We start from the raw sequence: 23,691 nt of genomic DNA on the forward strand, positions 1-23,691 counted from the left end.
AAGGGATAGAAAAGGCATACCCAATACTAACAAGAACATATTTATTTTTGATAGAATTTGAGTTGGCTAATAATAGTACATGTCCAAAATTATAAACTCATATTTAGGGTATGTGGTTCCTGAGAGTGCTAGTTCTGTACAGAACAAAATATAGCCTTTTCAAAATATAACCAGGGATTACATTTAGTCTAGGTATTCCAGCTTAGCATAAAATACATTTTTAGATTTGAAGAGGAAAAAGAAGTGCCTAAAGGCACAGTTCTAAAAGGGATAGAAAGGGTTGGAACACTAAAAAATATAAATTTAATTTTATTTTAATACTTGTAATACATGAAAGAACACACTGATAATTTTAGTTCAGTAACTATATCATTGATATTTAACATTTATTTATAAATAACCGAAGCCTATGTACTAAAAAATACCTTTCTATTATATTAGTTTCTTAAATTTTGTGATATAATCATGTGTTCCTGGTAGTATTTCAAACACCATCAGATAATCTTGCTTAACTTTTCACAATAGGGAAGAAAAAACTCCATAATTTCAGCTTATTGTAAGGGCTAAAATCACATATGGCTATATCATCTTATTTCACAATTTAAAAAGGACATATTTTTGTCACCTTAAAAATATGAATTCTCAAGAATTTTTCTAGAACTGCTTTTACTAAAAAGATACATTTGATAATAGTAAATGTACATTACTAACTTTTCTGTGTGGAAGTTTTCAGTTTCTTAAAATTCAGCTATAAACAACTTTGAAAGTACATAAAAAATGCTATCATAATCCCCTAAAATGAAATGTTTCAATTAATGTCCTATGAAAAATTTGACTATTATTTTACTAAATTTAAATGAGGCTTTATGTCAAATTGATCAGATATTTTGATGTCATGAAGATATATCCTAAATCAGTAATTTCTATGAAGAAGTTTAAGTAAAATTGAAATGGCAATTATTAGCTCCTTTTTTCAATTGTCTGAGTATCTAGGCTAAAAGTAATTTTTTTTTTACCTTAGTTGCAAGTAACTCAATTCTTCATTTATTTTGAACATAAATCTCATGTAAGCAAATTTATGAAACTCTCTGTAGCTACAATTCAATTAATTTAGCCCACATCATTGGGACGAGATGCCATCTTATCATAGACATCATCATAAGAAATCTATTTGAGGTCTATAATTTTCAAATCTCACATGTGGTTAGCATTCACTGTTCTAAATATTTTATTTTTTTACACTTTGTTAGTGGAGTGGGTATCTAAGTCATTACCTATGAAACTTGAGCACCCACCTCTTTTGTCAACAAACACATTCTAGCTTAAAATATCTGTATGATTTCTTTAATTTACTGATCACTATTGTTGTTATTTTTTGTTTAGATATTTCTATACCAAGTTTAGAATTGACATTTCATACATAGCTATTTGGGCATAAATTGTTGCAACCTTCAGAACCATCAGAAATCCATAGATCGTTGAAAACATTGGAAACAAACAAAGCAATGGGGTTGCTCTGTGCTGATTTATTTGACACACGTTTAGCTGATGGTTACTTTAATTAAAAAAAAAAAAAAAAAAAAAAAAAAAAAAAAAAGAAAGATGAGGTAGAAAGTTATTCACCAGGAGGTAAGTGAAGACTACCAGGAATCAGCTAATAACTTGTTCTTAGATTAGACTGAACCTAGGTCACAAAGGTAAGCATCTAGCTATTATACGGCCAACTTTATATCATTTAAGTCAAGCTTGAAAAAAGCACGTTTCAGATGTTGACTTTTGCTTTCCCCAGATGTATGTGATCTTTGGAGGAGAAAAGGACAGCGTTAGGCCCTTGGTGCCTGCATTTTCATGTCTTTCTCAATACTGCAACCATGCTGTGTTCTTTGGAGATGTTCTTTTACTGGACTGTTCCCCAATGAAACTGGGTCTTGAAGTGTCAATGGTATCAAGAGAGATCATAGGGTACCCCTCTAAATCTGCCTCTGGTTGATGTCAGTCCTGCTAGCCCTGTGGATTCTGGTCATAGCTGCCAACTTTCTCTTTGAAACTTCTTCCTTTTCATTATGTTTAGGTGCCTCTCAAGTCACCGAGCTTTGGTCCAGACTCAAAATCAAATTTCTTTCTTCTCGTCTCTCCCTGACTGATCTCAGAGATATTACAAAGCACATTAAATCTCCAAAGAGAGACAGCACTTAAAAGTGCGATTTCACTTTTGTGTTAACTCACAAAAGTCAGTATCTCTGACTGATCACATATGAAAGAACCCTTAAAAAGAACAGTATCACATTAAAAAAAATTAAAGCATTTTAAACTGCTCTTTTGGGTCTATCTTCTTTTAGACTCTTCAACCTGATATAATGGTGGGGGTAGGTGGGTGGAAACTTGGTCTAAAAAATAATGATTAGCAAATTTAGGAAATTCTTTAACTTTGGCTAGATACTTTTTGCTTTGTCAGTGCTACTGGCGGTGTGTATATTTGATTTCTCATTTGACCAGTTCCAATTACTCTATTCCAGTTTCTTTTTTTGAAAAACTAGTCTCTTTTCTTCTCTTTTGGATAAAAAATTCATAGTGACAACACTGTAGAGAGACACAGAATTATATGTTTTCACAAATATAATATTAAGAAGTATTACTTTAAAAAAGGTATGCCATCTTAAAAAATGATGGTGGAATTTTATTAAACAATGGGAAGTTAATCAGGTTGGCTAATACATGGAAATTATCTCAGACATGTGATTATGACTTATTTTACTTTTAGAGGAGATTAACTTTAACATATTCACCAAGGAGCTTGAACATCTTACCAAATAGACAGAATAAAGCTCAGAAAAAATAAGTTGGTCCAACTTTTCCAAAACAGTATTTATTTCTAATACATAAATTGTAAAGATGGAATCCAGATATCTTCAAGTAGATCTTATAGTACAATGTGGAATACCAAGCAAAGGCATGTGATTAATAACTGCTTTTATTCTATCAAGGGAAAACTGAGTAATTATCAATCTTATATGCCATTAAGAATCATCAGTGGTTGGAAAGTCATATATAGATTTGATTTCCATAAAATATTTCTTATTACTTAAATCTCCCCAAACTTTAGGAATATTTAATTTGATTTTAACATTTCACAATGGAGTGTGTGTGTGTGTGTGTGTGTGTGTGTGTGTGTATGTGTGTGTGTGTGTCTGTGTGTGATTTTCATTTTCTGGTGTTTGTTAAGGTGATATTACCAACAATAGAAGAAAAATGTAGAGACCAACATTTAGAATATTTGGTACACTTAATGTGAATAATTACTATTGCTTCTCAATTAAGGTTGTATAATGTATCAATTTCCACACAGGAAAGGCAAGCTATGACTACAAATGTTCTTTCTTCAATAGATTTTGTGACTGGTATCAAATTATATTTTATTTTTTTGGGTGTTAAGCAACTATTAGAACACTTTATATTTTAAACCTTGAGGCAAGATGATTACAAGTATTTTCTGCCTATGAAGCAACTTTTAAACTTTTTATACTATTGGACAGAATAGGTAAAATATGTGAGTTTCAGAACATTCTTGGAGTTTACTGAATTCTTATCCATTTATATAGTTGAGGGTTTAGTCTATAACTCAATTTTCTCCAAGTCAGAGTAGTTGACATTTTGATTTTGACTTTCACATATTGAAAAGTTTTTCCAAATTCTACTTTCTAGCTGGTTCACTTGCATTGACTTTTTTAGATGAACAACAGCACACCTCATTGACAGGCTTTCCAAGTCTTTAGGTAAGGTAAGTTCAAGATCAAACTCAAATCTATATTATTATAATTTCAGTCCAATAGATTATATATAATCTCTCTATTTTATATATATATATATATATATATACAACCTAGATATATAATCTATTCGACTAAGAGCACGATGGAGCACAAATATTAGTACATCATATTATAGATCAATTTTAATATCAGAGTCCACTAAATAAATGATTAGTATCACTGGACAAATAATATATATGGCTTCATAACTGCAAAAAATGTCTGCCTATATGCTATTTAAGACATAAGGATCTCACCTCTACAATAACTATCATGACAGGAAAGTAAACAGCTCTACATCAAAGTTATTATGTAATTCAAAACTGGCAGACTGTGTCTCAGTCTTTAATTTGAAAGATTTATAAAATAGAATTTATTTCTAAAGCATTGTCCTCTTGGTTATTCTTAAAAGAGGATATACCTTACAAAATACCTAAGATTAGTCTCCTGGAATTAAATATTCTATCTTACATAAAAATAGGTATTTTGATTTTTGAAAAAATATCTGTTACTGCTTTCAGATATATCAAGTTAACTAATGTTACCTATGTTTATAGCAAAATAGCTGTAGTCACTAAAATTAACCTGGTAATAGCCAATGTGTTTTTTTTTAACAATTTGTTTTTGTTATATGCCAGATACTATTTATGCACTGACAAACATAAACAAATTTCATACTCACAAGTGTTCTATGTGGTAAATACCATTGTGAGATCATTTCGAAGATAAGGAAAGTGGAGTATAGAGTTGTAAAAAAACACAAAAATCCCAGTGTCACACAGCTCAAATATGTTGATTCAAAACATATTCCCTTACCCAGTGATTGATATTGGCTATAACATTTTTGGATATTTTTCTTTCCTGTCCTGGATTCCTCTTTCCCCCAGTTCGCATTGTTTCTCCAGAGGACAAATATTGAGATGAAAGTTAAAAATGTAGTTTATCATTTAATATTTTTGTGATTTTTCCCTAAACAAGATACAAATGACAAGCTGATTTTATAATCTATTTTGTCTTCCTTGTTTATTACATTTCAACAAGATTTGTGGTCCTGTACTGACATAACTTAAGCAGTTTAAATGGAGGCAGGAATACCCTCCAGAGAAAAGGATTGGTTGTACACACTTCTTGACTGTATATTCTCTGTGAAGTTGCTTTCCTTTTTTAAAAAAAAAATTCTTAAAATGTCATTTAAAATATATTAGAAAATATTTTTGTTGGGAGGCTATGTTAAAATATGTAAAACATTGAGATAATCACCTTAAATTATTAGTTACGATCTTAATATTTATTATCGCACAAACAGAATCCAATATGCTCTACAAAATAGAGAGAAAACAGCATTATTTTATTATTTCAGTTTAGGAATCTACAAAGGAAGAAGTTAGGCCTGATGAGAGCTAAAGATGACATCAGCTCCAGAGGGGAAAAGTGCTGAAATGAACAAAAGTTTTTATCAGGTAGCGCATTAAGTTTTATGCAATAAACTAATTAACTAAAAAAAAAGCAATTTACACAGATGCCCCGTCAAACACTACAGGGGAAGCACAGATGGGACACTATCAAGTAGCATAATGCTCTACTACTCATTTATAAAATCTGCATAATTCTTCCAAACATCTGAAGCCCTATAAAGAAACACATGCTAAATTAAAAAATATATATATTGCTCTAAATTCAAACACTCTTTTACATGCTGCAATATATTTGAGTGGGTGAAATGCTATTTGTGGTTAGTATTTGCCTAAAAATACTAGAAATGGAAACAAATGTACACATACAGGGAATTCCCTTGAATAAATGATATACTTGCCCTGTATTACAACATACACTATATTTTTGGTGTATTGCTTTCCTAATTGGATCAAGATAGATTATTTTCCCTAATTGAATCATTCACTTATTCACAAAGAGGTATAAAATTCAGGACACTTTATCTACTCCGTAGTGAAGATTTATTTTCCTCTTTTATTTTGTTTTTCAGTATTCCTAAGCACATTTTATTCAATTCATACTGATGTGGTATAACACTTTTTGGCTCAATGTTTGTAGCAAAAGTTCTTAAATTTAATAATCACTACTAACTGCACCCATGCATTTTCCTCTAATGATATTAGTGGATAAATTTATATTGTTTGGCTTTATGTGTATCATTAAAAAATGTATTTTTGAAAATGACTCCAGTGCCCTGAGCAGCCTGTAAAACACACATTAAGTGTCTTGCTCCTCTTACTCAGACTTATGCCTTATCATCTTTCTTGCCAAGATTTTTGGTGATCCTTTTTTATTTTATTCTGTTGCATTTTTATTTTCTTAATGATATAAGACAACATCAAAAAAGCAAGAATTGGAGGCACGGCATAAAAAAGCTCCAACAGCACTGCTTTATTTTTCCCCCAATCTCTCAGCTACCTCTGTTTAAAACATACAATATGCAATCTCATTGCCTTTGACCTTATTGGTTTCTTTTTCAAATGGGCACTAATAATTAATACAGAGCCATTGAGTGATACGAATATATTTTCCGTTGTATTGTTGAACATGCTAAATAATTTAGAATGCCAGAAGACTCTCTAATGCTTTGTGGGGGAGGTAAAAATTATACCCATTTGGAGGGGTCAGGGGGTTGGGGGGGGGTCTTTGCTTTTTTGTTTCTATTGAATGCATTTCAGCTGTACAGCTGGAAAGGGCATTCCTATAGGACTTTAAAGGCAAAGTAGAAAAATGACATAAAGGCTTTGCTTGGATTTGATTGATGCACTCTCATATTTGAAGTTCACTCAGAGCTTTGTGCTAGAAGGCCTGGGTCATTCTATCCAGTGCTCTAATGAGACTGTGTGTGAACACTTCCAGCTTTGTAGGCCTTGCTTTAATCAGAGATTGGAAAACACTATTGACTGATTGGCTCCAGAATCAGATCTAAACAGAAAATAACATGCTCGATTTGGCCTCTGAAGGTGGGTTGAGCAAATCTTTGTGATGTATTGGAGCATTTGCTGAGTGCAAGTGCACGTGGGGTGGTTCCTATTTCTGTCGGCAAATACAAATTTTTCACTCAGCAGGCGTAATCAGAGCTAACTCGAGAGGAGAAATAACAAAAACTCAACAGCCCTTAGCAACTCAGCATGGCATAGAGGGATTTAAGACTTTAGCATTTTATCTCCATCAGTATGAAAATGTATGAGGAAATTTGAACTTTGAAAGCGCAAATAAACACATTTAACACTTTGTAAGCCACTGATTTCATTTCACTGGGTCTTTTGCTGGGCACCTTCATTTATTTCTTTTTCAATTTCACTTAAGATTTTCAAATTTCATAAAACTTGCTTCCTAATATGCACCATTTAACCAAGTGAGCTCATTTGGATGAGCTGAGAATAAAGTGAGTACAAGCTCCCAATAGTTTACTAGTGCAAAACTATATTACAAAGTTAAAAGTTGTGTGCAGAATGACAGAAGATAGGGTGCTGATGGTCAACATTAATCTTACATTTTATGAGACTAGAAATCCCTAATACTCACCATTCATGGAGACCTGAGTCAGAGAAACTTTTGGACCTTACTTTTTCTAATTTTTAAAATGCAATGCAATCATGAAAATAAACAATTAAGGTTATGTAGTCCAAGGTTTATTTTCACCAGTTACACAAAGCATACATACTTAATGCCTTGTTCACACAATTTTTATATAATTTTATTATCTTATTTTCTTATCTTTATTAATATCATTTTTAGAAGCAATTGAATATCAAAATGTATGACATCACTCTTTGATATTGAACCCTATGTCATTTTATCATGTCTGAAAATATGAGGTTCACCCTAGAATACTATATGCTAATGTTACCCAAGCATCTATAATGCTCAAGTTCTATTAGTAGGGTAACCATGTGTTTTATCAACCAAACTTAGGCTGTTTGAGAACAAAATGGTACTGTTACTAATAAGACCAAGAAACAGTAATAATGTGAAATATACTGGAAAAGTGAGGACGTATGGTGTCTTACCTATAAGGAACTTTGTTTATATAATATAGAAATTGTCCTAATAAAGTTTAGAATGATAATTCCTCCACAAGACAAATATTCCGTATTATATTTTTCATAGCCAGTAGTCTCCACCTAACTTTCTTCCTACCAGCACTCTAGAGATACTGGCTCTATATTTTATAAATATTTATAAATTAAAATTTCAGATGTAATTGTATTTAAGAGTCCTATAAATTGTCAATAACTGGCCAACTAGCAAGTCCATGGTACACCCCACCTGTCCATAATCATCTTGATTCCTGGAGGATCTAGGTGACCCAAGTTGTTCAAACGTACTGATTTTGCTCTGACTTTAGGGCACTGAAAACATTTTTTAAATTCATAAATGTGGGTACTAGATACCCAAATCAAGAGCAGGAAACAAACAATATTCCACACTCCCATCCTGCCTCCTGCCCCATGCTTTACTCCTACTTTTTGCTTAAACCACTGAGATGTTTCTTATGAAGTCAAAGAAACTGCCAGGTCAGCGGATTCAGCCCTCACTTTTCTTCTCACAGAACCAAAAACATACTGCTGTCAAACTGTATAAGTTGGGATCAAATGTTCTAGGCAAATCTCTACTTTCACTATTGCCTGGTTAATCTCATCTTTTCCCCAGGTCGGTTTTTCAGAATGGAGGTGAATGTACTAACTAAATTGTTTCTCTGTCTCTGACTCTCTTTTTTTTCTCTCTCCAGCAACGTTTAAAAATAATAAACCTGGAATAAGGGAATGTTGTAAGCCTGTAATTCTCTTGATTTTTATAATTTCATAAAAAATTTGCATAAATGTTATGTTTCATAAAATGATAGTTTTTGAATGAGTCAATAGATAAATAGAACCAAATTAAAAGATTAACGCACACATTTTAATTTATACTTGTAGGAAGCCAGGCCTACATCACCTGTGAGTACCCCGAGTTCGGTGGCGACAAAGGAATGAGAAAAAGACAGATTAAGAAAGACAGTGAGACGAGGGGGCTATCACTTTACTACTCTGAGGAGCTCTGATCATCCACACTATTTATTGATTACAATCACTTTGATCTATAGGGTAGGGGTGGAGAGATGGTGGAGTGATAGTGGAGTAAATCATTGAGTCAGAAGTGAATCAGTGGGCCGGAACTGGTATGTCATCCTAAGGATTGATAACAGTGGTGGTTTGGGAGTTTCACAAAACAAGAACATTTGGTTATCTTTAAACTATTATCTATGTGCACCTAATGGAATGCAGGCCTTACAAGGAAACTACAAGTCTGGCCCCATCATGGTGCTATGAAGGGATTTTGCGTCTTGGAGCACAATGTTTATGGTAACAGAGCCTAGGTCACCCTGCACCGGAACATGAGGCATGGAGAGGCCTCCTCAGAGGCCTGCAGCCTTCCACAGTTTGTTGTTCCTTGTTATGTGTTACTCATAACCAATTTATGTAGGCACTTGGTGAGTCTTTTCTCCTTTGCTGTTTTTCCCAACATATACTTACATAAATCATTATACAAAGAAAAATTTCTAAATATTGTAATATTTCCCCATAAAATGCTGTTTTGGTTTCACCCCTGACATTATTAAGATTGGGAAAAAAAGTTTATTTGTAAGTTATTGGGTATTTTTAATGCAATTCATCATTTGGCAAGCATTGATAATACTACATAGGACATAATTTTTCATATTTTTGAACATTTTTGTTCTATGTAATTTTATGTAAAACAGCAATTTTCTTTAAACTTGAAAAGTATCTGTAAAAAAAAATGGTTAAAAAATTTTCCTCCCAGAAAAATGAGAAAAACTGATTGCATGTCAAAGTATCATCATGGTGTTTAGTATTGTGAAGAATATTTAGATAAGTAAACTTCTGCTTTTGCCATGTTCTTCTTTATGCTATCTTATATTTGGGTATGTAGTGGATTAGCACATATAAGTAAATTAAGTGTAGTATTGAAATAATTTGGTATGATTTATATACTGCTTATCTTTGACTGCCACATTTCCCTTTTCTCTTACATCCAAGCCAGGACTAGCCTCTGCCCATTCTGCCTTCTAAATAGCTATCAGATAGGGTTGCTTCTATGTATAATCACTGTCACCATGTTAGTTTAGACTACAGTCATCTCTCCTGTATGAACTCCTTGTGTTAAATTTTGTCCCTCTTTGTTCCCCACATGGTTGTGAGAGTAAACTTTCTGAAATGCAAATCTGGCTTGATCATTCTGCTGTTTAAAATCATTCAATAGCTCTCCATTACTTCTGGATAAAGTCACACTCATAACATAGTTAACAACTGCCTTTTATATTATGGCCTTTGGGGATCTATTACTTTCACCCCACTCCTTTTTCTTTCCTCTATTGCAGTCTCATTCATTTTCCCTTTAATTATGGTCTTGTTTTTTTTTTTTTTTCCCCCAATATCCTCTCCTCTTTCCTTCTGCATTTTTTTTTTCACTCATTCAGGCTAGCTTTACCTCTTATCCTCACTGTTTTCCAAGATTAATGAAATCTGGGTGAAGGGGTCTCTTCTATATCCAATAGTAACCTTCTCTTGCTTTGTCATACATGTGCATTTGTTTACCTGAATCTCTACTATGTTTTAAGCTTCATAAAATTCGTCACTTTTCTTGCCATTTTCAGAAAAATAAGCCAAACTAGAATATAGTGCTTACTATGTAGCAGATGTTCAATATTTATTTATTGAATCAATCAATGAAATATGTATTGACCTCTGTGAGAAGAATTTACTATTAAAGACATATGCATTTCCACTTTGTGAACCACATTTCCTAACACAATTCCATGTAAAGAAACAAATTCATCATTTGATTTAAAATCTTTAGTAAATTTGTATATATATAGTTTTTTCTTTTTTTAAAAAAATACTTTAAGTTCTGGGATACATGCAGGTTTGTTACATAGGTATACATGTGCCATGGTGGTTTGCTACACTTATCAACCCATCATCTACATTAGGTATTTCTCCCAATGCTATCCCTCCCCTAGCCCACCACCCCTGGGCAGTCCCAGGTGTGTGATGTTCTGCTCCCTGTGTCCATGTGTTCTCATTGTTCAGTTCTCACTTATGAGTGAGAACATGCAGCGTTTAGTTTTCTGTTTCTGTATTAATTTGCTAAGAATGATGGTTTCCAGCTTCATTGATGGCCCCGGAAGGACATGAACTCATCCTTTTTTTTTTTTTTTGCTGCATAGTATTCCATGGTGTATATGTGCTGAATTTTCTTTATCCAGTCTATCATTGATGGGCAATTGGGTCGGTTTCTAGTCTTTGCTATTGTGAACAGTGCTGCAATAAACACATGTGTGCATGTGTCTTTATAGTAGAATGATTTATAACTCTTTGGGTATATACCCAGTAATGGGATTGCTGGGTCAAATGGTATTTCTTGTTCTTGATCCTTGAGGAATGACCACACTGTCTTCCACAATGGTTGAACTAATTTACACTCCTACCAACAGTGTATAAGTGTTGCTATTTGTCTACATCTTCTCCAGCATGTTGTTTCCTGACTTTTTAATGACCTCCATTCTAACTGGCATGAGATGGTATCTCACTATGGTTTTGATTTGCATTGCTCTAATGACCAGTGATGATGAGCTCTTTTTCATGTTTCTTGGCCACATAAATGTCTTTTTTTGTTAAGTGTCTGTTCATATCCTTTGCCCACTTTTTGATGGGGTTGTTTTTTTTCTTGTAAATGTAAGTTCTTTGTAGATTCTGAATATTTTTGTTACTTTTCTCCTTTATAAATACATCCCTTCCTCTCTCTCTCACTTTCATTTTGTGTTTCCAAGTAAAATATGTCGTTAGTAATCCACAAGAAAAAAAAGAAGGTTGTTTTTATGAAATGTTGATAATGATATTTCAAAAACCTTGAAGAAAGAATGTTGACATGAATTCTCATTCTGGACTGCTAGCCATGATCAGAGACATCTACACGGGTATATTTTTCTAAATAACATCTGTAGGAAAAATATTACTTTTTCTTAGTTAACTAAACATAATACTTAGCTAATTTTCTATTAGGCAATTTATGAGAACAGCAATCATTTTGTGTTTTCTCCATTTTGTACTTCTGGGTCTCAAACTTATTTATGTGTCTAAAATGATGTTTAGAGACTTAACTAATGATTTGTTTGTAATATTTTCATCTCTGCAATTGTGGCACAACAAAGTGTATAGGAGAAACATATTTAAAATAATAAATAAAATGCATAAAATAAATATGCCAGATATCTTGTTTTCTTTTTTATTCCTTTGAGACGGAGTCTCACTCTGTCACCCAGGCTGGAGTACAGTGGTGCTATCTCAGCTCACTGCAATCTCCACTGCCCAGGTTTCAACGGATTTTCCTGCCTCATCCTCCAAGTAACTGGGATAACAGGCACCTACCACCATGCTCAACTAAGTTTTGTATTTTTAGTGGAGACTGGGTATCACGATGTTGGCAAGGTTGGTCTTTAACTCTTGACCTCAGGTGATCCACCAGCCTCCACCTCCCAAAATGCTGGGATTACAGACATCAGCTATCATGCCCTGGAGATATCCTGTTTTCTATTTTAATTATTTTCAACTTCCCAAAATAAAATGAAAATGGAAAAACTGAAATTTAATAAAAATAAAGTTAGAATAAGAGAAAAATTCTAAATTTGGGTACATTTAATTTTAAAAATTAAAGGAAAAAAATGTTTCCGATGTTAAAGGAAATGATTTGTCAGAAAGATTTCAAGCACTGCACAGGTTAAGGGACTCAGGAAAAATCTGATTAATGTTGGATATAATTTCTAAGCATATTATGTTTACTCATAGTCCCTGTCCCCTTTCTCTTTGCATTCTAGTTTTGGATCTGACTTAGGAATTGACATGCTCCAGTACAATTTAATTAATATTCACAGATGATTTAGAAATTTTTTTTTTACAGGTAGCCTTTTTTTTTTTCTCTGGATGGGACCAAAATTATTAGCTAGACATTTCTATTGGGTGATCCAAATGGCTCTAGTTCCAATGATACAAAAGAAACATTACATTTATTTGGCCAGTTCCTGCTCCTTCCAAATTGCTTAACCCCAAAACTGCATACTCCAAGCTCAAGGTATGTCTCCATTGCTTGGTCACCCACATAATTTGCAGTTACCTGTGGGTAGAGCATAAAGAATTCATTAGAGAGCTAGATTAGCAGCCTCAAACTAGATTTTTATTAATAATTCAACAGTTGGCTTCCATGATATAAAATCTAGAAACTTACAGATATAAACCCTAGAATAACTTCATTTAATTCACACTCCTCTGCTCTAACTGTCTAAGTAATTGTTGCTATCCAGGTCTCTGGGAGATGACTAATAGCTTTTGACTAACCTCTGGGGATCGCACTACTAGAATCAGAAGAAAATTCTAAAGATCTAGTCATCTAGTCATCACAGTTCTAGGAAATCCCTTAAAAAGCAAAGAAACATCCACATTTTTATATATTACTGGATAAAAATTCATTAAAAAACATTATTCTGTTTGTATAATTCAAGTAATTTTAGGTAAAGTCAAGTGATCAGTTATCAGTCCATCTATACAGAGCTCACTTTCTAAAGTCAGGTGACTTCTTTCCAGTTAGTAGTTGGAATCTGACAAAGATAAAATCATGCTAAGCATGTTTCTTAAAGACTTTTTTATTTTCTCTTCTTGTTTTTTTTTTTTTTTTTAACAGAAATATCTGTTTTCTAATAGTATTAATAATAACGTAGTTTTAAAATGCCACAGACTCTCTTGATTTTTAACTAGAAGTTCAGGATGTTTCCAAAGAGCTAATTGTGATTGAATTATCTTTGTAAAGCCAAACATTTTGAGTAAATAATATAAACATAATAATTTGGATTGCTCATGTGGCTAAACAGGTAGATTACTTGAAAGAGAAGTTTGTATTTGGTCAAGAAGTAGGGGTGAGTGGCATTAGAGAAAATCAATGTTGTTTTTCAGTTTTTCGGTTAATCTCTTCTTATTGCTTTATTTCTTTTTGAAATGTACAGTTTGTTCTTCTAAGTCAGTACATCTTATTACTGTATTGTAAGATGATACAGAAAAAAAATAGCCTGATAACAAATGAAAGAGCAACTTGCATTGTTTCTACAAAAATTATACTAAATATCTCTACTTAAATATTCTACCGGCTTTCAAATCACTTTTTTTTTTTTCAAATTTAGGCAAATTGTGAAAAGCAATTAGACTATAGTTACAAGGGATGGAAATGTATAATTGGTATAATAGGATTCATAATCATTAAGCTAGAGAGAAGAGAAACTGAAATAAGTTAATTCCTTTCCAAAGAAAAGGATCCCAGTGTTTTTAAATCGAGGAGTAAAAAGCAAAGGTCTAACTGCCATGTAAACTCATTTTAAATGTCATGTCTTATTACAACCTAATAATCGGAATACCTATTTCCCTCTTTTGCTTGAGCCATCAAATTTGTCAAAATTTTATGATAATTCATTTCATCATTCCTTAGACATTTAAATGACAGAGTCCTAGTCAAGGAGGGGAAAGCTTCTGTAATTCTACGCCTCATGGTACAGTTGCCTCTGGAGAGATTTTTAAAATATTCCATATCATGGTATAAGCAGCAGCTAAACTTCTCAATTTCACTGTGATTTCTTGCCTTTTTGGAAACTGATAATAAATTGGCTACCTACCATTCTTGACCTTTTGACTTCTGAACCACTGCTGACCGAATCTTAGCTTGCCTTGTTTAAGTCAGTAGCTCTAGTATCTCTCTGATCCTCTCCCAGAGGGTCTGAAGCTTTCAGGCTCCTGAAGGGGTAAGCTCCCCCTCTAGTGTTCACTGCTCATCAAATTATTCCTCCAACAAATAAGACAGAGAACTGCCTGTTTTTTGATTCCCTATCGAAGGACGGAGCTTGAGCCAACATTTATAACTGTTTAATGACACAAAGAGGAAAAGGTAAGTATAAATCCTGCATTTAAAAAAAAAGTTCCTTCCTTTTGATTCCTTTTAAAGCATTGCTACTGTTTGGTTATGAAACTAAGAAATGCTGCTTGTGCTGCCTTGCAGGCAGAATGCATGGCTGAATAGACAGGATGAGTTTGAAAGATATAAGATGATCTGGGAAAAAACAATCCTTTCTGTTGGGAAGCTGCATACCTGGTCATGAATAAATGACTTTTCAATGGAAGCTAACACTCAGGAGCTTTTTATTTGTAGACCAATTACCAATAGAGGAGCAGGATGGGGGATTGGGTTGTTCTAGGGAACACCAGTATGTTTTTCTTCCAGGATTTTAAAAAAGACCAGTAAAAAATGAAATGCCTTCCATTTGTTTTTGCAAAGAGCCTGGGTAAATAGTCCCCTACAATTAAAGACCCTCACTCTATTTGACACAGAACTTCAGAAAAAAAAAGTGCAATAGATATTGGTGGTAGTTTTCAAGTCTGTTGAACTCAAAGGTTAAAAGTTCAAGAACTTCATTAAATGTAGTGTTGAAGCCTTAGTGTGACATAATCCAGAATTTATCATGCAATTGAAAGTAAGAGAAAGAAAAAAGGAAAAAGCAACAGAAGGAAAGAACTAAAACAAGGAAAATTTAAAATAGTTCTGAGAGGTTAATCTTCACAGTTGTTTACTAAACTAAAATCTAGAAGTTTTATTGGTTTATTTCGAATCATGGGCATCATTTTAAACTAACAAAAAGGAAACATACACCAGTTTACTCAAAGAATACACAGATAAACTTTCTATGTAATTGTTTCAAAGTGTGTTTCAAACAACTATGTGTGTCTTGAAATAGATCATATAATTTATTTGAAATTCAGGTTGGAAATAATATGACCACATTAAATTACTATTGGTTTTAATCTTCTAAATTTTAGGGAATAAAAAAAGCCCTCAACCAAGTTTTTCTTCATATTGGTAATCCCAAAAATTAGGTTAGATTTATAGTTTTATTCTGGTGATCTAAGTTAACATGTATTTCTTAATTAAAATATTGAGATTTTTAAAATGTGGTAAATAAGGGATACGTTCTATTTTTATATACTATCATAATCAAGATGATCACTATTCTCATCATTCTCACTAAGTATGTATTAAGCACCCTCAAATTATACTACACCCTGTCATAACTTACATTTTTTAATGTAATGTTTGTTATGACATTAAAACTGAATTATTCTGTTTTGATCTTTTAAAGACCTCAAAACATTTTCTAAAGTACAGTAACCCATTCCACAAAAATATTCATTACCTTACCATTGATATTTTTCTCTTTACTGGGTCATTTAGAACCAGATTGCTCAATATGGCAGAAGAAGAATAATGCTTTCAAGTCCTGTAATGTTAGAGTACCTTAGCTTTTTTCTGTTTTCAATTTTCTAGGTTCTGTGTTTTATTAAATTATATTTTAGTGCTCTATTTTAAAGCTGACTCCAGGGTCTTGTTAAAAAGGTCATCATTCATGAACTAATGGGACCAGGTGACTAGGGTCTATCTTTAATCAGCAGTGGCCCCTTTGAAGGTTCAAAGGATTAATATTGTCTGTATGTACATTCAGTTTTGAGCTTCTTGGATGACACAGCAATGCACAGGATGACCATTTCTACTAGGCTGAGGGTTTTTCCAGGTGGACAGCTGTCTTTTCTGAACAGGACTCAGATCATACCCACTTCCTTCTGGCAGTTGTTTCACAGGAGTATCCTTCAATCACATGTCTCATGCTAAGACTCACTGTGAGACACACAGTGTGAATTGGAGACCAGCACAAATATAAATGCCACCTTCTTTATTTTTTAGAGGCTATTTTAAATTGTTGGTTCAGGCAAAGTCTAAACCACTAGAAAAATTCTAAAGTAAATAGATTGCCAATTATAATGGAAAAATTGAATTTTATGAAACTTTCATAGCCAGATTTCTAGTTGTACAAATTTCACATCAAAATTTCTAGTAAGAAGGAAGTCATGATTTATATGTTTGACTAACTTAATTGCTAAAGATTATGCACATTGCAAAGGACAGGTAAAAAGGCTCTGTCAGCCAAAGTGGTTAGAAAAACACGCAGAAAAAAAATAATGACAACACAAATTTAAAGCACAAAATACATATAACTACACAGAACCATAATGATTTTTGTAATATAAAGTGATTTATAATAGGATTATAAACTATAAGAATGATAGGGTCTTTAGAGTTGATCTCATCTACTGTCCTCATTGGTCAAGTCCCAGGCCTAGGGAAACTTGGAAAAATGAATTGTTTGTTTAAAGTCATATGGTGAAAAAATAGAGAACAAGGCATCGGATCTTGGCCTGTGGGTTTCAATCGCAGTGCTCTTTATGCCAAGCGAGCTTCAGTCATGCTTTCAAGGTAACTATTGGTGCTTTCATAGAAATAAGAAGAAAAATACATTGTTGGGAAGTTTGAAAAAGATGTGAGTTATTTTAGAAGATAGTAAATATTTACATGGGAGGAAAGCTAAATGTTTGATGAGAGGAAGAAAGTGGACTTGTACAATTAAAACTTATGTTCTGAGATTTTACTTTTACTGAAATAACCACTATTAAGATATAGATTGGTATTGAGACTGAGAATTAAGAACAAAATGATGATTAAAGACCACATATTTTTATTAAGAAATATATTAAAAAAAAATCAAGGTCTTTATCAACTCACTAAATTGGTAGGTAAGTCTCTATAGTTATAGGGACCAGCAAGTTCATAAGCAATTTTTATAAATTATGTTGAAAAGTGATCAAGTGGGCTTATTTATTTTTAAAACAGTATGCATTCATTGATTAATCAACAACAAGTCTAATGATTATGAGACAAGAATTACTGGTTAATGGCTTTTAAACTATAACAGCAAATTAAAAATTTTTTTAGAAAATAAGGCGCACTATTTTCTTTGTTATCCCTATTATCTTAACTGGGAAGGATAAATTAAGGTGTTGCTTCATCTTTGTTACAGACTAAATGTTTCCCCACCACCCAAATTTCATATATTGAAATATAATCCACAAAGTGATGCTTTTTGGAGGTAGGGCTTATGGGTGGTGATTAGGTCATGAGGGTGGAGTCCTCATGAATGGAATTAGTGCCCTTAGAGCAAAAGACCTAGTGAGAATCAATTAGAAAACATTAGGAAAACAAGGAAGTTTTTAAAGGTAAGGCTATAAAAATTGTCCATGAGGAGATTGTGGTCAATTGTGTGTGGAGCAAGCCAAGTCCTAAAAACAGGAAAATGTGAAGGAATACTGAATCTCTTTTGAGTACAATTTTCTTGGCTATGCTAATAGCAGTTTATATAGGAAAGAGTTTGAATTTAGCCAAGAGAAGTTGGTCATCAGTAACACAGATGACACTTTTGCAAGCTTGAAATCATTAAGGAAATAAAGAGAAAAATCTTTACCTGTAGGGAGCAGAGGCTTCAAAATATGGTTCATTGCTCTCATTGTGCTGCTGAAATAGTTACATGAACTAAATAAATAACAAGAGTATTATTTGCATTTACACATAAAGTTCATAAGTTGCAGGTTGTTCTTTAGCATAGGAGAAAGAGCACATAAATTAATCAGGAATTAAATTGCTTGAATCAACATTAATTCATCGAAAGTTCTAGTCCATATGATAAAAGGATTATTGTGAGCATGTTGGAATTTCACCATTTTGATCATCCTGCAGTACTCCTCTTTACTTTTTAAAAACTCCAATTATTAATTTTCTCCATATGGAGACTTACTTTGATTCATTTTTCCTCCCTTGCTCCAATCTCTGTTAGGAGCATAATTCTGTGCTACATTTAGTTAGATACTAGTCCTTCACACATTCTGCTTCAATTGTAGGTTTTCTTATCCTATTTTGCCAGAGCATACTCAAGAGCAATGATTATACCTTTTTCTTTTCTGCATCTATATCTCTATTCTTAGTGCCATAGCCTTCCACTCATAAATAAATAAAATCATTGTTGTAAAGACTGAAATGAAAGAAAATTTGAGCTTCCTGGTCTTCATTCTACAGCTTGATCACTCTTTTACAGCTACAGCAATGAATTTTCCATGATAGTAAACATTTTTTCAAGGCAAAAAGATGTATTCCAAATTAGATCCACATATGGGAATTAGGAATCTTGCCTCCAACTTAAAGTCATGCAATTGTAAAACCTCTTTGCTCTAGAATGCCAGTCTCTTATCTCTTTTAGAAATTGTCTCTCCAAATACTATATGATACTAAGTAAAACATTTAAATCTTATTATATTTTCAGTGCTATATTACCAGTTCATGTCATTCATTCATTATTTGAGGAACATCCTGATAACACAATAGTTACTGAACTTTCTTCTTTTCATGAGACTTACAAACTAGGATACAGGCAGGTGATAATAAAAAAAGAATGTGGTATAAATGCACTGAAAGAAAAGAATAACAGACATTGGAAATAGAAAATGCTAGAAAAGGTTAACACTTGAAGCCTTCTTAATGTCATCTGTAAGTCTGACTGTGGTAGTTTGCCACTGAAGCTCTGTCTGTGCTTATGCAATGTTATTCCCAGCAAGCAACAGTATACCAAATTGTTCTAATCCAAGAATATCATGGTTGAAGTTCTACTGTGTCTTCAGGTGTGTGTTAATGTGTCTCACATTGCAGCTGCTTGAGTATTCTGCTGTATATATCCAAGCATATTCAGGTCAATGTGATATGTATTAAAAAACATTACTGTAATAAAAAATTTTTGTGGGGGAATGCCCAAATATACTATTAGACATTTTGAGTAACAAATGGAATAATGAAGAAAAAAGAAAAGGGGTTAGAGGAGGTCCCCAAAAATTATTAGAAAAAAATAAGCCAAATGATCTGTTACAAAATTTACATTTCCAGCTAGATATCAGGTAAATTGGCCAGCACTGAAAACATTACATTATGTACAAACCTGACCTATTATAAAGGATGAAAAGTGATTCTGGCTGCAAATTAGGCATTCTATTTCCAATAAATTCTGTAAAACTTACAGAAGAAATGTGGTCAATGTCATTTAAGTAAGAATTAAAAAAGACAACCAACACAATTATAGTGGCATAGCATTTCAGAGAAGAAATGGATCTTATAAGGAAACTTAGGTAACTGTAGATGAAACCAAATGTAAGGAACTGTTGAGTACAGATCACCTTAGCAGAAAGAAGGTCTGGATAATGCTGTCTCTGTTCAGATTTTAATATAAACTTCGCTCCCTTGGCACTTCTCCCCTACCTCTATCACTATATGAATGTGAACTTCTAGATTACTCTCACATACCTCTGAGTCACTGTTTAGCACAGAGCCTGACATAATCATTCTATTATATATGCTTGATTGCTGCCTTGCTTGCTAAATAAGTGAATGAATGATGAATGAATATATGGCAGACTTTATGCAGACCATGGTAAGTCATGGAGATAAAAACAGAGCATCTGATAAAATGACTCAACTTTTGGGAGAAAATCTCTCTCAAACTTCTACAGAATAATAAAAAGAATCACAAGTTCAATCTTAATTTTAAGTAAACATAAAGTCAAAATTATTGAGTGCAAAGCATGTGCCAAACCATTTTAATTGTGTTAAGTTGATTCCCATAGCAATCCCCCCAGGCAGATATTATCCTTAATGAGAAGAAAAAGTGACTAAGCCTAAGGAAAATTAAATAAATCACCCTAAGTGCCATAGCTAAAACAAAAGAGCTAGATTTGAATGCAACCCTAGCTGATTGCACAGCTCATGCCCTTTCTACTCTGTCATTCTTCCTTCTATTGAAGAATGATTTGGAAAGTTTGTGTTTGGAAATGCAAGAGGTTGTTTTATTATTAACACAGAATTTATAACAACTATGGAAACAAGTATTGAACAGAATTTAACTCATACCCTAAACTTCAGGGTAACATTTTAAAAATTTTGAGAGAAAAAGAGTTTTGGTGCCATGGCCATTCATTTTAAAATGGAAGATGGATTCAGTGCTATAAAGACTCTGAAATATGAAATTAAGAGTAACATCACTGAGCTGGCTTCTTCTAAATATCCTGGCTTTATCACTTACTGGATGAATGATCGTGGGAACATGACCTCTCTGCACCGCATTTTCCTAATTTGTAAAATGGTGATAACAGCAGTACTTTTTCTTGTATGTCAATTGAAGGATGACATGACATGCAATTGTAAAGAAATGCATAGTGAATGGTAGCTGTAATACTGAAGACGAAGAAATGCCAGGAACCAAAGGGTTAATCACAAAACAGAATCAGAGGAGTAACATAGGAGAAAAAGGGACAAGTCAAGACAGCATGGGACAAAGGCCAGTGGAACCAATTGGCACCAAAAAATTTCTCTAAGGTGAGGGTTGAAGTAGCTTTCAAAATCTCTTAAGAATAAAGTTTACCTGGAAAAGGTGAATACAATTTGGCATGGGTCTGCATGACATAAATGGTATGGTCTGCATGACCATACCTTTTCAGAGAATGAAAATATCAGGAATCAAAAAGCAGTTAAAGTATGAGAAAAAGTGACTAAAATGTACAGAATTCAATAGAACCAAATGTAAAAGTCCAAATTTAGGCTCAAAATAACCTGGAGAAATTTAGCATTAGTTTGTTAACAAATTTATTTCACAATTATTAAATTTATCTTAATAATAAGTATCATTATATTGCATATTTATTTACCTATTTGTCTACATGTATATGGCATCTCTTTCCCCACTAGGATGTACATTTCCAGATAGCAGGGTGCTCATGCGTCTTGTCCACAGCTGCCCACAATGTGCTTCTCACAATGCTGGTACACTGCAGGTATTTCATAAATAGTTTTCAACAAATATGTTGATTTTTAAAATAAATTTCCTGTGCTTTTGTGGGGCATGTTACTTAATGTGTCTTAGCTGCTGAGTGTTTATCTCCAAAACTGTTATAATTGATGAGACAATATATGTAAAGCACTTGGCCTGATGTCTGGCATTTTGCAGCTTTTCATAAATGCTAATTCTACTCTTTCTGCTCAGTTCTGGGTAGAGGATAAATTCTACAGGTGGCAGAGGTGTTTTCTGGTATGGAATGACACAAGACTAATTTTTAGGTCGCATGCTTCTATAAATTGTCCAATCTTTTACATATTTTATCACTTATATAAACTCCTAAATAATTGTTACAATAAAAGTTTATACTTGCCGTTGTATCTAGTAAAATATTGATGAAATTCAAAGAAATTTAATTTTATCAAAGTTCATAAACACTATTGATTTTTATTACATTATATGAAGATCATATCCTCTCTCTTTTCAAAAGGCTGTATGGCTGAGATGGGTTAACTTAGATTAAATAGCCATATTACAAGGAATATGGAGAAGCCATTTTTTCAGTATGTAATTCTTTAAGTAAAATTAACATTGAGCTCTTGGAGACATCAGTTTTAATAGTAATAATTGTGTACTTAGAGTTTCTTGTAGTTAGAAGCACTGCGCAGCAGTACAACAAATCACAAAGGGTTATTTCGCTGTTTTTATTTTTTAAACTTCAACTCTAAATGAAGACAATTATATTTGAGATGTGCATTTAAGAATCGGGTGAATCATAAGGTCAAATTATCTTTAAACCAAAATCAAATGACCATTGAAATCTCTTACAAAAGACATTTAGCTTAGGAAAATTGTTTTCTGTTACTTGGGACTTGGCATTTATACAATTGCTGCTTTAAAATTACTTCTAAAGATTGTATTTGTATTATAATGGAATTGTTGTGCAAATCTGACTTAATACATAAAATGAATGCTATTATAGTGTCCCTGATGGCTCCACCACGATCCATGAAGAGTTCTGACCATTCTTACAGGTCTCTGTATAGTCTGCCCTCTGGTGCCCTAGGCCTGTGCTACCAGTCGCATTCTCCAGCTCATCAACTCTGAAATAAAAAACAAGTTCTTAGCTCAAAAATAGACTTGATAGATGTAGTCTGAATTCCATTTCAGAAAATCAAATATGTCAAAGACTAATTTTGAAAGAAGGTTTTCTATCATTAAACAAAATACAAAAACAAAACTCCCCTAAAATGCCAGTTGAGCATAGCTCTGGCATTATCAGGAAAAAGGTATAATATAAAGAAAACATTTTGAGGATACTATGGTTGACATTCTACAAGGATTATAAATTGATTTTAGAATTTCTGAAACTGTAAGTTTCTATTGGGAAAATGATCTATACAGTACAGGGAATGCACTTATTAATGAAAGTCCTCTTCATTATTTCACATATTCTTTCTTAGGAAAATAAGTTATCAGCAAGTATTTTTTCTTCTCACATATATGTGTAAAAGTCAAGCAGAGACTCAGATAAAGTCTACTTACTGACCCTTACGTGCAAAATTTCCTTTTTTAAGGCTGGTGTCCAAAGTGTTCTTTAAATACTATGAAAAATAAATTTGAGAAAAGGAAAAGCATATATTTAAACTCTAAAATACAATTAAAAGTTTATAAGTCATATGATGAAAATTTATTTTATTAATTTAAAAAAGGTGCTAGATTTTATAAAAAAAAATCTTTATATTCTAAAAGTTGATATTTAAAATATAATAAGCGTACAGTCTTATTTTAACCTGTAATGATAAAATTCAGGCTACTTAATAATTAATTGTAATCAATTTATAAAGATGACTAAATTTGGAATCCACTAGTTGAAAAGGGGATAATAGCAATATTTTTGTGGCATTAACAGTTTATAATAAGTGACTTTTCACACATACAATATTATTTATATGAATAGAACTCTTTGAAATGCACAGCAAAGTTTTGTCTTGTAGAGGAATAGTCAGCATTTTAAAAAAATAGGCATTGGAGAAC

This window comes from Cebus imitator, unplaced genomic scaffold, assembly GCF_001604975.1.
Source record: "Cebus imitator isolate Cc_AM_T3 unplaced genomic scaffold, Cebus_imitator-1.0 Scaffold88, whole genome shotgun sequence".
In the NCBI taxonomy this organism is placed as follows: domain Eukaryota; kingdom Metazoa; phylum Chordata; class Mammalia; order Primates; family Cebidae; genus Cebus; species Cebus imitator.